The sequence below is a fragment of the Anomaloglossus baeobatrachus genome, chromosome 3, assembly GCF_048569485.1.
Source record: "Anomaloglossus baeobatrachus isolate aAnoBae1 chromosome 3, aAnoBae1.hap1, whole genome shotgun sequence".
NCBI classification, from domain to species: domain Eukaryota; kingdom Metazoa; phylum Chordata; class Amphibia; order Anura; family Aromobatidae; genus Anomaloglossus; species Anomaloglossus baeobatrachus.
The window spans coordinates 99,720,285-99,745,433 of NC_134355.1; the positions used below are offsets into that span (position 1 = coordinate 99,720,285).

At 48.1% G+C, this 25,149-nt stretch overlaps 1 long non-coding RNA gene across 1 annotated transcript in view; it reads right to left on the minus strand.

Annotated features, from left to right (window-relative positions):
* Positions 1 to 579: 579 nt before the first annotated feature.
* The window catches only part of LOC142295019 (uncharacterized), a 29,660-nt gene continuing 5,090 nt past the window's right edge, over positions 580 to 25,149 (minus strand). The window contains exon 3 of the long non-coding RNA XR_012751343.1: positions 580 to 1,329. This is a non-coding gene — a long non-coding RNA (uncharacterized LOC142295019). The remainder of the gene's footprint in view (positions 1,330 to 25,149) is intronic.

Here is a 25,149-nt window from a genome sequence, read left to right on the forward strand (position 1 = left end):
TGGTGTGTGTGTGTGTGTTTATTTACTGTAACTTACAGATTAATCATGGAAGGAATCTCGGGGAGACGCCTGACATGATTAATCTAGGATTTAGTGGCAGCTATGGGCTGCCATTAACTCCTTATTACCCCGATTTGCCAAAGCACCAGGGCAAATCGGGAAGAGCCGGGTACAGCCCCAGAACCGTCGCATATAATGTATGCGGCAATTCTGGGCGGCTGCTGACTGATATTGTTAGGCTGGGGGGCTCCCCATAACGTGGAGCTCCCCATCCTGAGAATACCAGCCTTCAGCCGTATGGCTTTATCTGGCTGGCATTAAAATTGGGGGGGACCGCACGCAGTTTTTTTTTAATTTATTTATTTTACTGCACAGTATAGACACGCCCACCGGCTGCTGTGATTGGGTGCAGTGAGGCACCTGTCACTCAGTGTGGGGGCGTGTCTCACTGCAACCAAACATAGGCGCCGGTGGGCGGGGAAAGCAGGGAATAGGAGATTGTTTAATGAGCGGCCGGCTTTTTCAAAATAGTAAAAGCCTCCGCAGCAGTGTGAATGCCGTGCAGCGCCGCGCCGGGGATCGAGGAACGGTGAGTATGAGAGAGGGGGGGAAACTTCAGTCACTCGGGGGATTAGAGGTCACCGGTGAATCCTTCACAGGTGACCGCTAATCAGTACTCGACACAGACAGAGCCGCGGTATGAGGATGAAGTCGGGTGAAGTTCACCCGAGTTCATTCTCATCGCGCAACTCTGTCTGCTGTCAGCCGACATTTATAAACGACATTGTGCATCACACACACGGACATTACACACGGACATTCCACGTACACATACACGTTAATTTCACACGCACACACGGACGTTCTACACACAAACACGGCTAGCATACGCAATTCACACAGGTGCCACACGGACCATAAAAACGGACACAAAAACGGGACGTGGACCCGAAAAACGGCCCGTAACACACGTGCGTGTTTTTCACGGACGTCTGAAGGGGGCCTAAGATTGTAGAATGCCAGTCTTAATGAATCAGCATCTTAATATTTACAGTGTTGACTCTTATTTTTCAAAACATAGGGCTCATTCAAAATTCAGTTTTTTCCACATATAAAAAAAACGGACTGATTATTTTGTTCAGCGTGTCTGAGTGTCATCAGTTTTTTTCATATGTGGAAAAAAAGAAGGTTCTCCATCTCCATTTTGACAGTTGGTGAAAATCGGACCACACCCAGATCCAAGTTTTTTCATGGAACGATAGACTTCTTTGCCGATTTTGATCCTTGCTTCGGATTAAAATTCTACACATCTCCACAAAGTTCCGAGTTCTGGAAAAAATCACAGATATGTAAATGGCTCATAGACTATCTCAGGTACGAATGCTATCTCAGGACATCTAAAGGCCCCTTTACACACTGCAATATCGCTAGTGATATCGCTGTAACGTCACCGGTTTTGTGACGTAATAGCAACCTCCCCAGCGACATTGCAGTGTGTGACACGCATCAGCGACCTGGACCCCGCTGTGAGGTCGCTGATTGCTACAAGTTGTTCAGGACCATTCTTTGGTCCTTTGTTTCCCGCTGCGCAGCATGTATCGGTGTGTTTGACACCGTTACAACGACATCATTAGCGACCTAGCCCATAGGCATGCTAGCGTTCCCTTTCCAGCGAGGTAGTTCTGCAGGTCCGTATCGCTGCTGCGTCGTTGGCCAGATCTGCCTGTTTGATAACTCACCAGCGACTGTTAGACACTTTCCAGGGATGCCAGCCAGGTGGAGATCGCTGGTGGGATCGCTAGAAAGTCTGTGTGTAAAGGGGCCTTAAGCTACTTTCACACTTCAGTCTTTTTTCATCAGTCACAATCCGTTGCCTTGAGAAAATACGGTATCCTGCAATCTACATCTCCTGGGAAAAAAAAGGCATCACTGTCGCATGCTGTATGATGCAGTAGTGATTTGTTTTTTTCTTCCCCGAAGGTGTAAATTGGGTGCAGGAATATGGTGTAAAAATGTCAGCACCAAATCTGCATCTCTTGGCAAAAAAATGTCCAAAAACGTTTTTGATGCCGTTTCAGTGCAGTTTTCTTCCAGGAGATACAAATTTTGTGCTGAAATGTCTGCACCAGATTTCAGCATGAAATGTGTGCCTCCTGGCAGAAAACTGCACCATTCAGTGTGAAAACCGTTTTTGTGCATTTTTTTGCCAAAAGATGCAGATTTGGTGCTGAAATTTTTACACCATATTCCTAAACCCAATCTACACCTCCTGGCAAAATAAAAATGCATCACTACCGCATCATACCACATGGTTATTATAATATGAGGGGACCCAATTTTTTCATTTATTTATTTTTATTGTACGATAGATGCGCATAGCGCCTGTGATTGGAAGCAGTCAGATGCTGTCACTCAGGCTGGGGGCATGTCTGACTGCAACCAATCACAGAAACCAGTGGGCGGGGAAAGCAGTGCCTATGCATGAGCCTAATGAGCGGCCCTGGAATTGAATGGGCAGCTATGGGAGCAGTTGCTGCCACATCGCAGTCTTGGTAAGTCTAGCACGCCTGCTCCTATCCCTCTTTCCCTTCTACCACCATTTTTAATCGCCAGATTCTGGTCCCTATAGCCAGATGTCCGGGGTCAATTCCTGGCCGAACCTAATCTTTTTTTTAAAGTCTGGTTAGTCCCGCCAATCCCGGATATCTGTGAGTTCACCCATCACTAATTTTTATAAATCAGCCAAAAAGTTTATAAAATTTTAAGAAGAAAATCACTTTAATTTCACATAGTTAATATAATTTTGCGATGCAATCAACACTCAATGGCATCTGAAACATTAACGGAATTATAAGCAAACAGTTGTGTGCATTTATCACTGTTAAGGGAGATAGAAAATGAGGTACTTAGTAATATGACAGGGTCCAACATAGCAGGCAGGCAACCCTAATGGATAGATAGAGCTATGGTATAGCAATAACTGAGGGAATGTTCTGGACAGGCATCTCCCAAGTTGTGTGTTTTCTTCACTACCATTTCATGCCTTGCTGTAATTACAACCTGATTGCTGGCCCTTGACAAGCAGCAGGACAATAGCGCCATTCAGCTCAAGTTTCACTTGTTTTAAAGGGCAAAACCATTTAGCTCCCCAAATCTGACCATATCTGAAAGTGATTACCTAACTTTTTATTTATTCTTTTAAATAGGAAATATAGACTTGGGTTCTTTTACTTTATGTTTAAAATGTTGTGTATAGGGTGCTTTACACGCTTCAACATCGCTAGCGATCTTGTTAGCGATGTGGCACGCCAGAACGCAGATAAAATTTTACCGAGATCGCACATAGGGTTTTTTTTTTTTTTATAGCGCCAGTCACATGTGCAATCTCAGCAAATCGTATGTGCGATCTGGCGTGTTATATCGCTAACGAGATCGCTAGCGATGTCGTAGCGTGTAAAGCACCCTTAAGTCTCCTCATCTAAAATATGCTGCGTTTTGAAAAAAACATCACTAACCCAAAATATAGATTAAGGGCATGTTCCTCCATAACATAAAAATGTTGCAGTTTTTCCATGGCATTATTTTGTACAGAAAATCTACTACATGTCATGTCGGATTCACGTATCCATGTATTGCGTTCCCGATGCTGCAAGTCTCGTGGCCTGAACTTGACCACCTCATATCCCTATAAGGCTGTTAAGATGGTTTGGGAGATCTGCCACTGATCCGTTACTGCTGAACCATAACAGATGGATATGTGAATGCAATAGTACAAAAAAAGTAGATGTAATTTAGTGAAAACTCACGCCCACTGTGTTTCACTCCCAGCCTGTTTTCACCTTCTTGACCGGGCCATATTTTCCAGTTTTGACCAGTGTCACTATATAAGGTAATAACTCTGAAACACTTCAACGAATCCCAGTGATTCTGAGAATGTTTTTTAGTGACATTTGTACTGTTTTAACCTTTATTTGTTAAAATATCAGAAATTTGGCAAAAATGTTTTAGATTTTCAAGTTTTTAATTTTATGCACGTAAAGGGAACCAATCACCAGGGTTTTCGTATATAACCTAAAGCCAGTGCTATACTGGCACTATCAGGCTGAGTCTATACATACCTTTAGTGGTCAGCTCGGATGTTTAGTTTTGAAACACAAGAAAGTAAAGTTTATAAAATCATCAGCTTCTTGAGTGACAGCAGCTGAGGATCAGATAATAGCTGGGGGGTTATTCATACTTATCCCCTCCCCCTGTTAGAATTAGCATAAGTATTTTACAATCGATTTAATTTTTGACTTGCAGGACCGTTGTGAGGTCATACCCATGTGACCAGAAGGGGTCAAAGCTGATACCAGGAAACATTTTCTGTTGTCTGAGGCAGATGTGATTGGTTTCTTCACAACATGTGATCAAAGAAGCCTAACAAGCAGGCATGCAGCATTTGCTTGGACCTGTCCCACCCACAGCCATGACTCAGTCATGGGTACGGGATTGAAATAGACCAGGTGAGTGCTGCTAAGAGCAGTTCTACCATTCATATGTGAGGCCGTATGGCACATTTTATAAAAATATTTTAGTGTTAGGACTGCCTCAAATGAGATTTGCCGTGACGTGGCGAGGCAGTTCAAGAAATTGCAATTTTTTGCCAAAAATCTCAAAAATTTTTATAATAAGTACAGTTTGGAATTTTTAGTGCTGAAGTGCGCATTTAGTGCTGGCTTTTTGTTTTTCTTCATGTGATCAAAGAAGCCTAACAAGCAGGCTAGCAGAAGTTAACTTGCTAGCCTATGACTGTGTGGCGCCCTGGACAAGCCAGGGGCCACAGAGAGCAACACCCACACACCCCACACTCCCGGTCAGGCACACCGAAGTCAGACAAAAACTCTTGTTGCCTTCCTCCAGGGGCTGATGTCCATACCAGGGGGTGGGCCAGGCGGTTGGCCCCGCCCACCGAGGAGTTCACAGTCCTGGAGGCGGGAAAAGTAGAGAGATCAGTTTGGGAGTTGAAAGTGGAAGGAGGGAAGTAGCAGTTGAGCAGACAGAAGTTGGTCCGGGTGTGTGGCCCGGACGGATCAGCAAGGTTGGCAGACGGTGGTGACCGTCTTCAGGAGTGGCCTATCGAAGTCTACCGTAAGGACCGTGGACAGGCGGTGGCCCGGCGGTACCGGACCGGTACGCAAAGAGAAGTCAGCACCATCTGGCAGGGGCTTACGGACCCCGGCAAGGCTAGGAGTCGCCGTGAATTTGCCAAATTCGTTAGCGAAGGGAACCTCCTGGGTTTCCCAGCAGCCAAGTCCCGACAGAAGGCAACAGTCCAACCGAGAGAGGGAAACACAGTCACCGCCAAGGCTAAAGTTCCCTGGGCCAGAGCCTGTGGGCAAAAGGGGCTCCTCCAGCCCATATCCAAGCTGGGGAGCGGGTTACCGGTGGGAACCCGTTGGAACCGTTTACAGTACATAGGTGCAGGGAAAGGCAGTCACCATCAACCTGCCAGGAGAAACAACACCGCAGCCGTCTGTGGGACCCGTCCATCCAGCCGTGTGTTTTACCGAGAACTGTGTCCTCATCATTGGCTGAGTGAGTACCACCGTGCCGTGCGGCACAGCGCTGCCCCCGCGACCCTGCACCTCACCAGGCCCCGTAACCCGCCTGCCATCCATCCCTACCCCATCATCGGGCCCCGGGACAACCAACCCCCTACCCACAGAGGGGAGAACTAACAACACAGCTGCTCCCTGTCACCGCTCCCGGGATCCCCATCTAGAGCAGCGGTGGTGTCACCAATATCACCACAACCGTGGGTGGCGTCACGGACAATCACCAAATCCCCCACCATCCAATCAACCTCCCTTTTCACTCACGGGCGAGGAACGCCGCTCGAGTCCCCGGGTTCCGGCCCACCGCTCGAGCCACCAACGAGCAGCAGCGGCAGCAGCTGCCGGATCCGAGCAGTGGGAGAGCGCAGCGTCCCCTCCTCCGCCCGCGACAACTGCACACACAGCAGGTTTATGCCCAAGTCTTCCTGTTTTGATCAGAGACACCAGAGAAACCAGATGGAGGCGGAATGTCAGAATCTACAATGTGAACAGAGCCTGACACCACCCCTGAGGTGCCAGAACTGAGGAAATTCCCCACAAGTGACCCAATTTTACAAATTGCACCTCTCAATTAATTCATCTAGGCATGCAGTGAGTATATTGACACCACAGGTGTGTCACAAAATGTTACAGTATTGGGCGGTGAAGAAAAATTATTTACTTTAAAATGTTGTTTTAACCCCAGATTTCCAATTTTCACAAGGGGAATAGGGAAAAAAAGGCTCCTGTCACGGGTGAGTTACTGGTAGCAGACAGTCCTGTGGTTTCTGGTTATAGAAGGTCACAGCGTTTGGCTGTGCAAACTGTTCCCTGATGACCTATTATTTCTGCTTGGTTTTTATCCCTTTCCCTTTAGGAACCTGCAGATTTATTCTGCCCGTCAGCTGCTGTTCATCAGTACTTTCCTTATTTTTATATACCTTCACTTCCCATTACTCGGTGCTGGTGATATTTCATATATGTTTATCAAGTCTTCAATGCTAGCAGTCGGATTGCATACATCTGGAGAATCTTGGTGGTTGTTGCAGTTGTTTGTTTTTTTCCCTTGTTTGTTATCCCTGTGTGTCCTTTAGCACCTACTGAGGTTGATGAAGAACTCATCCCATCCGCTTCTTACCTAGTGTCCAGATTAGGGTCATCCTAGGGTCGGGTATCCAGCTCGGCGCATAGGTGCTGAACCTATCTAGGAAGGTGAGGGAACACAGGGACCAGCGGTAGGCTTGGTCAAGGGTCACCATCTCCTCCTTCCCTAGACACAGGGTTTCCCTTCCCTTCCCTGTCGACGTTTGTTTGGTACTTTCCCGTACCTAGCATGACAATTTCTTTATGTGTTACACAATTTCTCCTGAAAGTGGCAATACCCCCCCATGTGACTGTGCAGTATTTCTTGACAACACGGCAAGGCTTAGGAGGGAAGCAGCACCACTTCACTTTTGGAGCACAGATTTTCCTAGTGACTATTTTTTTCTCTGGAAAACACTCATGGAGTCAAATGTAATGAATGTTGCAGAATTAAAAGTTGCAAATAAGCCTTTGTAGTGCCTAGTGCATTGTAGTGCCTGTACATTCTGCCCAGCCTGTGCTTCTGGAGACACAAATCTTGTGAATTAAGCGGGCTCTCCTTGTAATGCCAGAAACCCTGCACTGCCCCGCTGCCTCCTCCCAGCATGGACGTCGACATGCTCACAACGGCAGCCGGCTATCTGTATCCTCCCTGCTCTTCTTTCTTGCTCCGTCTCTGTAGCTGTCTAGGCCTTGGGTCTCAAGGCTAGAGGTCCTGGGCATGCTACGCACTTCTTAAAGAGACAGTGCACACCCTAATGTGTCTCCAGCCCATGGCTGAGAATCTCTGAATATTTAAGGCTCCTTTTCCTGTGGGGAGGTGCCTGAGCAATTAAGTACTTCGCTTGTCTAGTTCCTGCTAGCATTACAGTCTCCTTGTTGCTGTTCCGACACCGTCCTGCCTACCTCCATTACCAACATATGCTAGTTGTTCCGACTCCGTCCTGCTTGCCTCCAGTACTGATTCCTGCTAGTTGCTCTGACTCTGTCCTGCTAGCCTCGAGTACTGAATCTTGCTTGCTGCTCCATCTTTGTCCTGGCTGCCCTCCCACACCTGCGTCCCTGACCTTCCGTTCAGCTGCTGCACTGTCGGGGACTACCCTGGAGTGGGTCCTGGTGTCTAACATCAAACCAAGCCATCTTAATCATCAGAGGCTCTCGTGCTGATCCTGTAGACACTTAGTCACACCCCTTCGGGGTAAGCCCAATCGTGGTGCAGTGGGTCCACACACGCAAGCGTGATACTCCTTACTACAATAATGCTAAATATGTGGACAGTAGCTGTGGATTAGACACATTGTGGTTCTCAGAAGGAAGGGGGACATTTGAATTAGGGAGCGCAGATTTTGCTGGATTTCTTTTTTTTGGCGGTTGGGGAGCCATAGTACTTTTCTGGAGCCTTTGTACTACCAGTAATGTGGAACCCCCCTATATTTCTGTTAACAGATGACAAACTTGAGTGGGGGCTTGTTTTTTTTGTGGGTTGAGTTAAATGCTTTTTGGTGGCAAATTGGGATACAGAACATTTTGGATCAGTTCACATTTATCCTGTGCTCTATGCTGAGCACTTACATTAGGGTTTCCATCTACATCTCCAAACTATGTGATTATTTGGTGAAACCCCTGACAGATCCATTGACTATAATGAGGCACCAGAGCTACTCTGGACTCCGTTTGGTCTCTGTTCTGCAGTGTCCTTCTTTTCAAAGGTACACAAAACTGTTGTTGATTGCACTTTTGTACACGGCTAAAAAGATGGACACTGCCGGATCACATACCAAATGGGAGTTCAGTGTGACTCCCTCTGCCTCATTACAATGAATTTTCAGTTCTGAATTTTGTTTGAATCATGTTTTTCAAAGATTTACAAGGAAACTCAGATATAAGCTTTCAGCAAAGAGCATAGTACAAATGAGAGCCGAGCCTTAATCTGATCCTTGGGAGGGAGAAAAAACAAAATCCACAGCAGTTGAAGAATTGACTTTACTACTATTTTTTACTTTGTTCACCTTGCTGTATAAGTGATTTGGCACCTTTATTCCTCAGGTCAATACTATTACAGTGATGCCAGATTTTTATAGGTTTTTTTAGGTTTGGCTATGGCTATTCTACAAAATAAAGGTTTTTGCAACACCGAATTTTGAAGGCTATAGTTTTTTAATTTGTCTGCTGACAGAGTCATGTGAGGACTTATTTATTATGGCATGATTTGGAGTTTTTACAAGTACCATTTTGGGCCACATAATATTTTTCAATCATATTCTATTCTGCTTTTTTTGAGGCAGCATCAGGAAAAACAGCAATTCAGGTTTGTTTGTTTTTTCGCCGTTCACTATGTTGTAAAATTTATATGCTTTATTCTTCGGATCAGTAATAATACACCGATGCCACATTTACAGTGGGTACGGAAAGTATGCATACCCCTTTAAACTTTTCACTCTTTGTTTCAAAAAAATTCATTTTTCTCATTAATATACACTATGCAACCCATCTTGACAGAAAAAAACCAGAAATGTAGAAATTTTTTCAAATCTATTAAGTAAGAAAAACTAAAGTATCACATGGTCATACGCATTCAGACCCTTTGCCGGATCCTGCCTTGGGGAGGGCCCTGTTTGTTCTGGCCTCATTCCGTGGGTCACGCCACCATATCTTGGTGCTAGTGCCTCCGGGACACCACCAGTGATATTTCCAGCTCTGCTGTGTGCTCCATTCCTGTGAGGGGTTCTTTGGTTCTTGTCCTGCTACCAGGTACTGTTTGTCCTGACCTCCGCTCCCCTTGCCCAACCTGATTTCCATCACTCTTGGCCATCCATACTTCCGTCACTCTAACCCATCCATTTGTCCATACCTCCCTGTCCTGCGGTCTCCTAAACTACTGACAACATGTCTCCAAATTTCCAAGCAAAAATTTGTGTATTTATTTTCTAAAAAATACTAGTTTTATAGAATAAAACAACGATTTTACTCAAAAATATACCTATAAAGAGAAAAACTTAACATTTTGCAGTGGTCTCTTAATTTTTGCCAGAGCTGTGTATACACCATGTTCCAAATTATTATGCAAATTATATTTTTCTCTGATTTTCCTAAATGGTTGGTGCAAATGTCTAATGTCAGTCTAATAAAAGTCATCACCCTTTAGAGAATACATCAAATTTTATTGTAGAAACCTTCTAATGATGACAGTATAATCTTCAAAATTTAACAAAACCCCTCAAAATGCACTGTTCCAAATTATTAGGCACAGTAGAGTTTCTAAACATTTTATTTGTTTTAAAGAACTGAAAATGCTCATTTGTGGAATTTGCAGCATAAGGAGGTCACATTCACTGAAATAAAAAGCAATTTAAATCCAAAACATCCTAAAAGGCCAAGTTACATGTTAACATAGGAACCCTTCTTTGATATCACCTTCACAATTCTTGCATCCATTGAACTTATGAGTTTTTGGAGAGTTTCTGCTTGAACTTCTTGGCATGATGTCAGAATAGCCTTCTAGAGCTGCTGTTTTGATGTGACCTGCCTCCCACCCTCAGATCTTTTGCTTGATAATACTCCAAAGGTTCTCTATAGGGTTGAGGTTAGGGGAAGATGGTGGCCACACCATGAGTTTATCTCCTTTTATGCCCATAGCAACCAATGACACAGAGGTATTCTTTGCAGCATGAGGTGCATTGTCATGCATGAAGATTATTTTGTTCCTGAAGGCACGTTTCTGCTTTTTATACCATGGAAGAAAGTTGTCAGTCAGAAACTCTATATACTTTGCAGAGGTCATTTTCACACCTTCAGGAACCCTAAAGTGACTTACCAGATGTCTCCCCATGATTTCGGCCCAAAACATGACTCCTCCACCTCCTTGCTGATGTCGCAGCCATCCACCAACAATCCACTACTCCATCCATCTGGACCATGCAGCGTTGCTCGACACTCATCAGTAAACAAGACTGCTTGAAAATTAGTCTTCATGTATGTCTGGGCCCACTGCAACCGTTTCTGCTTGTGAGCACTGGTTAGGGGTGGCCGAATAGTGGGTTTATGCACCACAGCAAGCCTTTGAAGTATACTACACCTTGAGGTTCGAGGGACTCCAGAGGCACCAGCAGCTTCAAATATCTGTTTGCTGGTTTGTAATGGCTTTTCTGCAAAAGACCTGAGACTGGGACAGAGATTTGTCTTTCAACAAGACAATGATCCAAAACATAAAGCAAAATCTACAATGGAATGGCTCACAAATAAACGTATCCAGGTGTTAGAATGGCCAAGTCAAAGTCCAGACCTGAAACCAATCGAGAATCTGTGGAAAGAGCTGAAAACTGCTGTTCACAAATGCTCTCCATCCAACCTCACTCAGCTCGAGCTATTTGTGAAGGAAGAATGGGCAAGAATTTCAGTCTCTCAATGTGCAAAACTGATAGAGACATACTCCAAGCGACTTGCAGCTGTAATCGCAGCAAAAGGTGGCACTACAATGTATTAACTTAAAGGGGCCAAATAATATTGCACGCCCCACTTTTCAGTTTATTTTTTTTTATAAAAGTTTAAAATAAGCAATACATTTTGTTCAATTTCACAATTGTGTCCCACTTGTTGTTGATTCTTCACCATATCATTAAAATTTTTATCTTTATGTTTGAAGCCTGAAATGTGGGAAGAGGTTGGAAAATTCAGAGGGGCCGAATACTTTCGCAAGGCACTGTACATATATACAGTGCCTACAAGTAGTATTCAACCCCCTGCAGATTTAGCAGGTTTACACATTCGGAATTAACTTGGCATTGTGACATTTGGACTGTAGATCAGCCTGGAAGTGTGAAATGCACTGCAGCAAAAAAGAATGTTATTTCTTTTTTTTTTTTTTTTTTTTTTAAATTGTGAAAAGTTTATTCAGAGGGTCATTTATTATTAAACCCCTCAAACCACAAGAATTCTGTTTGGTTCCCCTAAAGTATTAAGAAGTATTTCAGGAACAAAGAACAATGAGCTTCACATGTTTGGATTAATTATCTCTTTTTCCAGCCTTTTCTGACTAATTAAGACCCTCCCGAAACTTGTGAACAGCACTCATACATGGTCAACATGGGACAGACAAAGGAGCATTCCAAGGCCATCAGAGACAAGATCGTGGAGGGTCACAAGGCTGGCAAGGGGTACAAAACCCTTTCCAAGGAGTTGGGCCTACCTGTCTCCACTGTTGGGAGCATCATCCGGAAGTGGAAGGCTTATGGAACTACTGTTAGCCTTCCACGGCCTGGCCAGCCTTTGAAAGTTTCCACCCGTGCCGAGGTCAGGCTTGTCCGAAGAATGAAGGCTAACGCAAGGACAACAAGGAAGGAGCTCCGGGAAGATCTCATGGCAGTGGGGACATTGGTTTCAGTCAATACCATAAGTAACGTACTCCACCGCAATGGTCTCCGTTCCAGACGAGCCCGTAAGGTACCTTTTACTTTCAAAGCGTCATGTCAAGGCTCATCTACAGTTTGCTCATGATTACTTGGAGGACTCTGAGACAGACTGGTTCAAGGTTCTCTGGTCTGATGAGACCAAGATCGAGATCTTTGGTGCCAACCACACACATGACGTTTGGAGACTGGATGGCACTGTATGGTGGTGGCAGCATCATGCTGTGGGGCTGTTTCTCAGCCAAGGGGCCTGGCCATCTGGTCCGCATCCATGGGAAGATGGATAGCACGGCCTACCTGGAGATTTTGGCCAAGAACCTCTGCTCCTCCATCAAGGATCTTAAGATGGGTCATCATTTCATCTTCCAACAAGACAACGACCCAAGGCACACAGCCAAGAAAACCAAGGCCTGGTTCAAGAGGGAAAAAATCAAGGTGTTGCAGTGGCCTAGTCAGTCTCCTGACCTTAACCCAATTGAAAACTTGTGGAAGGAGCTCAAGATTAAAGTCCACATGAGACACCCAAAAGAACCTAGATAACTTGGAGAAGATCTGCATGGAGGAGTGGGCCAAGATGACTCCAGAGACCTGTGCCGGCCTGATCAGGTCTTATAAAAGACGATTATTAGCTGTAATTGCAAACAAGGGTTATTCCACAAAATATTAAACCTAGGGGATGAATAATAATTGACCCACACTTTTATGTTGAAAATTTATTAAAATTTAACTGAGCAACATAACTTGTTGGTTTGTAAGATTTATGCATCTGTTAATAAATCCTGCTCTTGTTTGAAGTTTGCAGGCTCTAACTTATTTGCATCTTATCAAACCTGCTAAATCTGCAGGGGGTTGAATACTACTTGTAGGCACTGTGTAATGTACACAATATATAGTTATAAAAAAATGAATAATTTAAAAACGACGTAGCGTTTTGCGGTATTTTTTATTCTCAGCGCAGATAAAGCGGACGGCTATGGGCTGCCACCCCCATCTGCCTGGTTTTACCTTGGCTGGCAATCAAAATACAAGGAAGCCCATTATTTATTTATTTTTTAAATTATTTAAAAAAATAATTAAAAAAAAAATGAGTAGGCTCCCACCGTATTTTGATAACCAGTCAGGTAAAACTAGGCAGCTGGGGCTGGAATTCTCCGAAGTCGCCCCTGGAAATGGCACATTGTTTCTTAGCGCCATTTCCAGGCGCTTTACCTGGCTCCTACAGTGGCCCTAATGCAGTGGCATGCTGGATAATAAAGGAGTTAATACAAGCTTTGTATTCTCAGATGGTACTAAGCCCGAATTCATGGTGTCACGTCAAATTAGACGTGGCCACCATGAATTTCTAGTAAACAGTATAAAAAAAAACACAACACAGGAATTTTTTTTTATTAGAAATAAAACAAAAAGAAACCATTTAGAGGCTCCATCTTTATTATAACAAACTCCTTAGTCCGACGTAATTCACATGGACAGCATTGTCAGCTCTGCTACATCACTCTGTACAGACACAGTATATACAATAATTAGTGAGAAGCAGAGAGCATTGTCAGCTCTGCCACATCGGGTGTTGCATCACCCCGCAGAGCCTGACACTCTCAGGACAGGAGCAGTCAGCTGTATGGAAATATATGCAGCTGACCGCTGCTGTCGGGAGAGTGCTCCGTGATACAACGTGACACTCCACAGTGACAATCAAAGTTCAGTTAACAGCAGAACCTTTGATGACGTCATAGTCACGTGACCAGTCTGTAACCAACGAGGTAATACAACATTCACACCTGACTGGTCACATGGCCATGACGTCATGGAAGATCCTTTAACCCGGGGACACAGCAATGATCGGATGCGGAAGCAGGAGCGGACGGGAGACAGAGTCTGCAAGACGCATCACGGACCTGTAAGTATAATGACAATGTTTATTATTAACTATATTCTTTATTTTACATCCCCACCCCAATCCTATAACTGTAAAGCTCGAAATCGGTGATCGGACGCAAGATTGTGTTTTCTTGATCCCGATCTTTACAAAATGATCGGGTGAGGCTCCCGATCCTGACCATCGGGGGGATCGCCCATCAGTAGTGGTTAGAGCCGCCGCTGAGCTGTACTGTTTTTGGTGCATTATTCTCTATATGCAAGTAGGCTATCTCTAAATAAATGATGGATAATATCACAATGAATGCGGTATATGGTATAATATTCCATCTATAATACTCTCAGCCACACAGTATATTCTCCTATGGTCTGCCAATGGTCTGGCATTGCAAATACACATTTTTGTTCTTGGAAAAGTATTAAGTCATTTTTGGAATGACAAGGCACTAATTGTGCTTCTGCATTAGGAAAATCTTACACTATGAAGTAAGAGGCCTGTGCATGTGCCAGAACTTACTGGTGTGGTCAGTTTTATAGCCTCCTCATAACATATTCCTTACAATTAACAGATAGTTATAAACTTTAATTTGCTAAAAAGTTATTTCTAGAAAGTGCTCTCTCATTCACTAAATTAAAATACCCTTTTCTTCAAAAAACTCATTTATGATACTACATATTGATAGAACATTTAATAAAAAATTATTAGAAGTTTTCAGCTACTGGGACATTGATCCCAAGAAAATTATATTTGTAGCCACTGTGAATAGTGAAAAGTAGACTGCATATACAGGGTTGCTTTTCAGGTTTTTTTTTTAGGTGTGGCATATCAAGATGCTGAATAGACAGCATAATTATTGCACAGGTATGCCTTAAGGCCGCTGTACACGCTACAACATATCTAACGATGTGTCGGCGGGGTCACGTCGTAAGTGACGCACATCCGGCATCGTTAGTGGTGGTGTAGCGTGTGACAGCTACGTGCGACTGCGATTGAACGTAAAACTGTTCATCGCATACACGTCGTTCATTTCCTAAATATTGCACGTCGGGTTGTTCAATGTTCCCGAGGCAGCACACATCGCAGTGTGTGACGCCCCGGGAACGATGAACAGATCTTACCTGCGTCTCGCCGGTAATGTGGAAGGAAGGAGGTGGGCGGGATGTTTACGTCCCGCTCATCTCCGCCCCTCCGCTTCTATTGGCCGGCTGCCGTGTGACGTCGCTGTGACGCCGAACGTCCCTTCCATTCCAAGAAGTGGATGTTCGCCACCCACAGCGAGGTCGTATGGATGGGTAAGTACGTGTGACAGCTTTTAATCGATTGTGCGACACGGTCAACAAATTGAACGTGCCACACATACGATGGGGGTGTGTCACATCGCATACGATATTGTTGCGGGCGGAGGAGGGGACGCTGCGCTCTCCCACTGCTCGGGTCCAGCCGCTGCTGCTGCGGCTGCTGCTCGGTGGTGGCTCGAGTGGTGGGCCGGATCCCGGGGACTCGAGCGGCGTTCCTCGCCCGTGAGTGAAAAGGGTGGGGATTGATTGTGGGGATTTGAGATTGTCCGTGACACCACCCACGGTTGTGGTGAGGTTGTGACACCACCGCTGCTCTGGACGGGGATCCCGGGAGCGATGACAGGGAGCAGCTGGGTGTTAGTTCTCCCCTCCGTGGGTAGGGGGTTGGTTGTCCCGGGGCCCGGTGATGGGGTAGGGATGGATGGCAGGCGGGTTACGGGGCCTGGCGAGGTGCAGGGTCGCGGGGGCAGCACTGTGCCGCACGGCACGGTGGTACTCACTCAGCCAATGATGAGGACACAGTTCTCGGTAAAACACACGGCTGGATGGACGGGTCCCACAGACGGCTGCAGTGTTTCTCCTCCCGGCAGGTTGATGGTGACTGCCTTTCCCTGCACCTGTGTAACGTGTACGGTTCCAATGGGTTCCCACCGGTAACCCGCTCCCCAGCTTGGATGGGTGCTGAAGGAGCCCCTTTTGCCCGCAGGCTCTGGCCCTGGGAACTTTAGCCTTGGCGGTGACTGTGTTTCCCTCTCTCGGTTGGACTGTTGCCTTCTGATGGGACTTGGCTGCTGGGAAACCCAGGAGGTTCCCTTCGCTAACGGATTTGGCAAATTCACGGCGACTCCTAGCCTTGCCGGGGTCCGTAAGCCCCTGCTGGATGGTGCTTGCTTCTCTTTGCGTACCGGTCCGGTACTGCCGGGTCACCGCCCGTCTACGGTCCTTACAGTTAGCTCCAATAGGCCGCTCCTGCAGACGGTCACCACCGTCTGCCAACCTTGCTGATCCGTCCGGGCCACACACCCGGACCACTTTCTGTCTGCTCAACTGCTACTTCCCTCCTTCCACTTTCACTTCCAAAACTCGTCTCTCACTCACTGCTTTTCCCGCCTCCAGGACTGTGAACTCCTCGGTGGGCGGGACCAACCGCCTGGCCCACCCCCCTGGTGTGGACATCAGCCCCTGGAGGAAGGCAACAAGGGTTTTTGACTGACTTTGGTGTGCCTGACCGGGAGTGTGGGGTGTGTAGGTGTTGTTCTGTGACGACCTGGCTTGTCCAGGGCGCCACATTCCCCCTTAGTAAAATGCAGACCGTCCGCGGGCTGCCCGTCCATCACCGGTTTTATTTTCACAAACTGGAAAAGATAAACGGTAAAACAAGTTACAATTATAATAACATCTTCCCACATTGGGAGGTACTCTTACTTAAACGTTGCAAAACGGTTACGGCTTCCGCTCTCTCCCACCCAAGTAACCTGGCCCTGATGCTGCCCCTAAGCAAACAGGCAGCACCCCTTGACCCCAGTCCAGCACAAGCTACCCGAGCGGGTTCTGTCCTTTTGAGGGGACCCACGTCCATGGGGAACCCTCTGAAACCCCCGGAGGATCGCCACCGGTTGTGGTAGTGGCGGGCCTGGACCATCACTTCCCTCCAGGCCCATCCTCCAAATCAGCCTCTCCGGAGGCTGTAACGGTTTAGCCTTAAAACATATTTTTATTTACATACCACAAGTTCGTGGTTGCCCTGCCAGTTCTCGGGCTTGTCCGTAGTAGTTCCTACGCAGTGGTTTGTATGGGGTCCCAACGGGGACCAGTTGCCGGCAACGACCGGTTTAAATCAAGGCTTCAATCAGGTGAATCTTCGGTTAATCATTCTTATCATTCATTTCCAACTTTTAAATGGTACTTTCAACACTGGTGGTCCCAACGGGGGACAATTGCAACGGGACTCCGCTGCCATCACTCTGATTCTTCGGCGTCGGTTGGGGGAGGGGGCGCGGTACACACTCGGGCCTCTTGGCTGCCACTCAGCTTTGCGTCCAACGCAAACCACCCCCTCTCCCCGAAGTGCCGGGTGTACTGCACCAGGTCTCATGGCATCAGGTTGCGGCCTGGGTGCTCCTCCGGCAGGTGGGCATTAACATCCCGCCGGGCTATAAAGACTCCGGCCTCCAGGCCCGGCTCATATATAAAGCCATAGCCCCGGCAGACATCAAACCGCCTCACCTGCCCTTCATACAGGGGGCCCCGGACACGGAAGGTCGCTTGACGGAGGCTCTCTTTCTCCCGGATCGTACGGGCCACCAACTCCGCCTTCTTCCTCTCTCTGTCTCAGCAATCTCTGGGCCCAGTGGTGTCGGTTCCCTGTCCCAATACGGAGCTGCTGCGAGCTCCAGCGCATGGGTCGGGCCCCGCGAGACCTTCTGGACACTGCCCACCACTGGCAATCTGGGTGGAAGGTCCCGCGGTGACTTGGCCTGGGGCGCTGCCCTGCAGCGGCGACCCGGCGCAACCTCAGCCGAGGTGTGGGGGATGGGCACAGGGGTCCTCTTCCGCCGGGCCTCCTGCACGGAGAGGCCTGTCGGCTCCGGCTCGGAGGAAGTTTCTGGGGATGCTTCCGGCTCAGGCTTCTGCACCTTCCAGGGTAGCGATTCTGGTCGGTCACGGGCTCCGGCTACAGGCCGATCCGCCTGGGCGGACATGCGGGGTACCGCTACCTGTTGTGGGGGTAGCGGGCCTAGTGGCGGGGGCGCGGCAGCCAGTACGGGTAGCGGGGGAGGTAGTTGGGCGAGCGGGTGTGGACCGGGTCCCTCGGCCGCGATGACCGACCCACTAGGGGCACAGGGGCGTGGGTCACTCACCCTCCCTTCTGAAGCTCCCTCTTCCTCGCGTCTCCGCACGGTCGCTACAACCTCCGCCATGTCGGCCTCCCACTCCTCCAAGAGGAGCTGCATCTTGACCTGCAGCCGTTGTTGGAGCTGCGTGGTCCGGATCTCCACCCACGCCGCGGTTCCAGGCGCGGGGGCTACGGTGCTGCGGGACGGCATGAACATGGCTCTGGCGGCCTCTTCCAGGAACCAGCAACAAGATGGCCGCAGGGTCCTGGCGTCCCTGCTTTTATAGCCACGGGCTACATGCGGCCAGACGCCATCAGTCCCCCTTAGTCTCTTTCCGGCTCCTCCTTTACAGGGGCGGGGTTTTGGCCTTCGCGCCTCCACTACTCGAGGAGACGCTCGAGCGGGAATTTTTCGCGCCCAAGATGGCGGCTTCTCAAATTTTCCGGCCGGACACCTCCGGCGGTTACAAGGCGCACCTCTACCAGACAGCAGAGCGGTAAGATCCTGTTTGTGACGCCAAGTTGTCGCGGGCAGAGGAGGGGACGCTGCGCTCTCCCACTGCTCGGGTCCGGCCGCTGCTGCTGCGGCTGCTGCTCGGTGGTGGCTCGAGTGGTGGGCCGGATCCCGGGGACTCGAGCAGCGTTCCTCGCCCGTGAGTGAAAAGGGTGGGGATTGATTGTGGGGATTTGAGATTGTCCGTGACGCCACCCACGGTTGTGGTGAGGTTGTGACACCCCCGCTGCTCTGGACGGGGATCCCGGGAGTGATGACAGGGAGCAGCCTGGGTGTTAGTTCTCCCCTCCGTGGGTAGGGGGTTGGTTGTCCTGGGGCCCGGTGATGGGGTAGGGATGGATGGCAGGCGGGTTACGGGGCCTGGCGAGGTGCAGGGTCGCGGGGGCAGCGCTGTGCCGCACGGCACGGTGGTACTCACTCAGCCAATGATGAGGACACAGTTCTCGGTAAAACACACGGCTGGATGGACGGGTCCCACAGACGGCTGCGGTGTTTCTCCTCCCGGCAGGTTGATGGTGACTGCCTTTCCCTGCACCTGTGTAACGTGTACGGTTCCAATGGGTTCCCACCGGTAACCCGCTCCCCAGTTTGGATGGGTGCTGAAGGAGCCCCTTTTGCCCGCAGGCTCTGGCCCTGGGAACTTTAGCCTTGGCGGTGACTGTGTTTCCCTCTCTCAGTTGGACTGTTGCCTTCTGACGGGACTTGGCTGCTGGGAAACCCAGGAGGTTCCCTTCGCTAACGGATTTGGCAAATTCACGGCGACTCCTAGCCTTGCCGGGGTCCGTAAGCCCCTGCTGGATGGTGCTGGCTTCTCTTTGCGTACCGGTCTGGTACCGCCGGGCCACCGCCCGTCCGCGGTCCTTACGGTTAGCTCCAATAGGCCGCTCCTGCAGACGGTCAACACCGTCTGCCAACCTTGCTGATCCGTCCGGGCCACACACCCGGACCACTTTCTGTCTGCTCAACTGCTACTTCCCTCCTTCCACTTTCACTTCCAAAACTCGTCTCTCACTCACTGCTTTTCCCGCCTCCAGGACTGTGAACTCCTCGGTGGGCGGGACCAACCGCCTAGCCCACCCCCCTGGTGTGGACATCAGCCCCTGGAGGAAGGCAACAAGGGTTTTTGTCTGACTTTGGTGTACCTGACCGGGAGTGTGGGGTGTGTAGGTGTTGTTCTGTGACGACCTGGCTTGTCCAGGGCGCCACAATATCGTATGCTTAATTGAAAGGTGTAAAGCAGGCTTTAGGCTGGCCACGATAAAAGGTCCATCTAAGGGGGGCTTTATACGTTGCGACATCGCTACTGATATATCGTCGGGGTCACGTCGTTAGTGACGCACATCCGGCGCCGGTAGCGACATCGCAATGTGTAATGCCTAGGTGCGACGATGAACGAGCGCAAAAGTGACAAAAATCGCTAATTTGTGTCACGTCGTTCATTTTCAAAATGTCGCTTCTGCTGCAGGTACGATGTTGTTTGTCGTTCTTGCAGCAGCACACATCGCTGTGTGTGAAGCCGCAGGAACGACAAACATCTCCTTACCTGCGTCCACCAGCTATGCGGAAGGAAGGAGGTGGGCGTGATGTTATGTTCCGCTCATCTCCGCCCCTCTGCTGCTATTGGCCGGCCGTTTGGTGACGTCGCGGTGACGCCGAACACACCTCCCTCTTGAAGGAGGGATTGTTCGGCAGTCACAGCGACGTCGCCGACCAGGTATGTGCGTGTGACGCTGCCGTAGCGATAATGTTCACTACGGCAGCAAACACCATATATCGCATGTACGATGGGGGTGTGTGCTATCGCGCTGGACATCGCTAGCCGATGCTAGCAATGTCGCAGCGTGTAAAGCCCGCCAAAGATGTGCAGGTGTAAAGTATTGGGTGGTCCGGAGTGAGGGGGCGGGGAGGGCGGTTAGAAGACCAGACAGTTTTCCATCTGGGATTCATCTGTGAAGAGAACACTTCTCCAACATGCCAGACACCATCGAATCTGAGCTTTTTCCCACTCAAGTGTGTTATGAAGATGAACTGCAGTCAGGTGGAGACCCCGATGAGGATGACAAGTATGCGGTTTCTGACAGTTTGTGTAGAAGTTATTTGGTAATGCAAACCAACTGCTGCAATAGCTATCAGCGTGTCTGGTCTCAGACGATCTTGGAGGTGAAGAAGCTTGATGTTGAGGTCTTGGGCTGGTGGAGTTACACGTGGTCTGCGGATGTGAGGCCGGTTGTATGTACTGGTAAATTCTCTGAAACACCTTTGGAGACTGCTTATTGTAGAGAAATGAACATTCAATTCATGGATAAAAAGTCTAGAGAACATTTCTGTAGTCAACATGCCAAATGTGCACTACCTCAAAACTTATGACATCTGTGACAAGACTGCACATTTTAGAGTAACAAAAAGGAGACAGTTGCACTCTGTAACGCTAACATATGTTGAACTATGAATATGGGAATATAGACATGGGAATATAGACATGCATTATTCAGAGGTGGATCTAGGCTTTCTGGCACCCAGGGCAAGAATCCTGTTTGGCGCTGCCCCGCGGTTTGGGTAGTTGTCATGTGGCCGCTCATTCATATGTGATTTGCGCATTTAGTCATGTGCAGATGAGCTGCTCTTCCTAAGGCCCAGCAAACACGGGGAGAAAAAAAAACCGGAGCGAATAGAATGCGATAAAAATCGCATTCTACTTGGACCAATATTACTCTATGTGCCCACTCACATATGCAATTGTTTTCTCAGCCCTAATCGGACAGAGAAAACAATTGCAGCATGCTGTGAGTGTAATGTGAGCCTCTTTCACTCACACCCATACACGTCTATGGGGCGAGAAAAACATCGCACTGCACTTGCGAGAATCACACAGCAGTTGCGTTACACCGGTGTAACGCATCAGCCAGCAATGGAGGAGTGAGGGAGAAAAATTCCGGCCCTCCCCTCCGCAGCGCCGACCCTGCCCACTGCAGCTGTGGTCTGATCGCACGATCGGACCACAGTCGCATGACCCTCGGCTTCCGCTGTGCTGTGAGCGTGAGCCGAGTGTCATGCGAGGACTCAAAGTAGTCCCCATGTGGCTTCAACCTAAGGGCGGCTTTGCACATTGCAACATCGCACGTGAGATGTCGGTGGGGTCAAATCGAAAGTGACGCACATCCGGCGTCGCTGTCGATATCGTACTGTGTAAATCCTAGATGATATGATTAACGAGCGCAAAAGCGTCATCGTATTATCGGTGCAGGTTCCGACTTTTCCATAATTACACTGCCGCGACAGGTACGATGTTGTTCTTCATTCCTGCGGCAGCACACATCGCTGTGTGTGAAGCCACTGGAGCGAGGAACATCACCTTACCTGCCGCCGGCGGCTCTACGGAAGGAAGGAGGTGGGCGGGATGTTTACATTCTGCTCATCTCCGCCCTTCTGCCGCTATTGGCCGCCTGCCGTGTGACGTCGCTATGACGCCGCACGACCCGCCCCCTTAAGAAGGAGGCGGGACGCCGGCTAGAGCGACGGTCGCAGGGCAGGTAAGTGCATGTGAAGCTGGCGTAGCGATAATTTTCGCTACACCAGCTATCACAAGATATCGTACCTGGGACGGGGGCGGGGACTATCGCGTGTGACATCGCAGCATCGGCTTGCGATGTCGCAACGTGCAAAGCCTGCCTAACTCTTAATCTTCATTGAAAAACAGAAGTAGAAAGAGACGCTAATTGTCACATGACTAAATACAGTTAGGTCCAGAAATATTTGGACAGTGACACAAGTTTTGTTATTTTAGCTGTTTACAAAAACATGTTCAGAAATACAATTATATATATAATATGGGCTGAAAGTGCACACTCCCAGCTGCAATATGAGAGTTTTCACATCCAAATCGGAGAAAGGGTTTAGGAATCATAGCTCTGTAATGCATAGCCTCCTCTTTTTCAAAGGACCAAAAGTAATTGGACAAGGGACTCTAAGGGCTGCAATTAACTCTCAAGGCGTCTCCCTCATTAACCTGTAATCAATGAAGTAGTTAAAAGGTCTGGGGTTGATTACAGGTGTGTAGTTTTGCATTTGGAAGCTGTTGCTGTGACCAGACAACATGCGTTCTAAGGAACTCTCAATTGAGGTGAAGCAGAACATCCTGAGGCTGAAAAAAAAGAAAAAATCCATCAGAGATAGCAGACATGCTTGGAGTAGCAAAATCAACAGTCGGGTACATTCTGAGAAAAAAGGAATTGACTGGTGAGCTTGGGAATTCAAAAATGCCTGGGCGTCCACGGATGACAACAGTGGTGAATGATCGCCGCATACTTTCTTTGGTGAAGAAGAACCCGTTCACAACATCAACTGAAGTCCAGAACACTCTCAGTGAAGAAGGTGTATCTGTCTCTAAGTCAACTGTAAAGAGAAGACTCCATGAAAGTAAATACAAAGGGTTCACATCTAGATGCAAACCATTCATTAATTCCAAAAATAGACAGGCCAGAGTTAAATTTGCTGAAAAACACCTCATGAAGCAAGCTCAGTTCTGGAAAAGTATTCTATGGACAGATGAGACAAAAATCAACCTGTACCAGAATGATGGGAAGAAAAAAGTTTGGAGAAGAAAGGGAACGGCACATGATCCAAGGCACACCACATCCTCTGTAAAACATGGTGGAGGCAACGTGATGGCATGGGCATGCATGGCTTTCAATGGCACTGGGTCACTTGTGTTTATTGATGACATAACAGCAGACAAGAGTAGCCGGATGAATTCTGAAGTGTACCGGGATATACTTTCAGCCCAGATTCAGCCAAATGCCGCAAAGTTGATCGGACGGCGCTTCATAGTACAGATGGACAATGACCCCAAGCATACAGCCAAAGCTACCCAGGAGTTCATGAGTGCAAAAAAGTGGAACATTCAGCAATGGCCAAGTCAATCACCAGATCTTAACCCAATTGAGCATGCATTTCACTTGCTCAAATCCAGACTTAAGACGGAAAGACCCACAAACAAGCAAGACTTGAAGGCTGCGGCTGTAAAGGCCTGGCAAAGCATTAAGAAGGAGGAAACCCAGCGTTTGGTGATGTCCATGGGTTCCAGACTTAAGGCAGTGATTGCCTCCAAAGGATTCGCAACAAAATATTGAAAATAAAAATATTTTGTTTGGGTTTGGTTTATTTGTCCAATTACTTTTGACCTCCTAAAATGTGGAGTGTTTGTAAAGAAATGTGTACAATTCCTACAATTTCTATCAGATATTTTTGTTCAAACCTTCAAATTAAACGTTACAATCTGCACTTGAATTCTGTTGTAGAGGTTTCATTTCAAATCCAATGTGGTGGCGAAAATTGTGTCACTGTCCAAATATTTCTGGACCTAACTGTATGAGACTTGCATATGAGTGGTGCGGCAATGTGATGACTGCTGGAAACAGCGAGCGGAGCTGAATCCTGACAGTGAGTATATTATACTTTGTTAGCATTGGGCTACAAAGCTAAATTTTAATTTTTCATGATGAAAGTCTGCAGTCACGTTAGGTGACTGTAGGCTTCTGAATTCTCACAAAGCATGCTCTGCACACTTTTAGGATTCTCCCATGCCAGTGGCAAGAGTGGAGGGTCATGTGAGCACAATTATGCCAAGTACTGCACATCCGCCTCATTGATTAGCATGGGAACAGATATGCACAACCCAGCCACGGCCACTATCAGAAGACAGAGCAGATCTGGAATTGAGCCTTCTAGCCGTCTGCTGCTGTCATCGATATTTAAAGTGAACCTGTCAGGTCCAATATGCCCCCGGACCACGAGCAGTTCTGGGTGCATATTGCTAATCCCTGCCTAAACGTCCCTGTATATACTAGCCTAGATAAAGAGATCTTTAGAAAAAGTATTTCTAAGGCCCCCTTCACACGTCCGTGAAACACGTGCATGTTTGGCTCGTTTCCGTATGTACCGGAGACACGGCCAAACGTGCACCAATGTTAATCTATGTTTAAGGCCACACGTGCGTTATTTGATAATGTCCGTGTCCGTGATCCGTATGTGTTTCCGTTTTGCACGGAAGCATGTCCGTTTTCTGCACGGAACACGCACACGCAGACACCATGAAAGTCAATGGTTATGTGCGCACAATACGTGACACGGATGCATCTCTGTATGCTCCGTGTACGTTTTGTGCTTTTTTCTAGCGCTGTCGGTCATTCTTTCTTTCCCTGTCTATGTCGGTCAATCTCCCTCAGTCCGTCGGTCGGTCTCTCTCTGTCTTGTCTGTCCCCCTCTCGCTGTCTGTCGGTCAGTCTCCCCCCTCTCTCATACTTACCGATCCCCGATCACCGGCGCGGCGCTGCACGGCTGTTCACTAAACTCCGGCGGCTTTTCCTCTTTTGAAAAAGCCGGCCGCTCATTAAACAATCTCGTATTCCCTGCTTTCCCCGCCCACCGGCGCCTATGATTGGTTGCAGTTAGACACGCCCCCACGCTGATTAACAGCTATCTCACTGCAACCAATCACAGCCGCCGGGGGGCGAGACTATACTGTGCAGCGAAAAAAAAAAAAAAATTAAAAAAAAACGACGT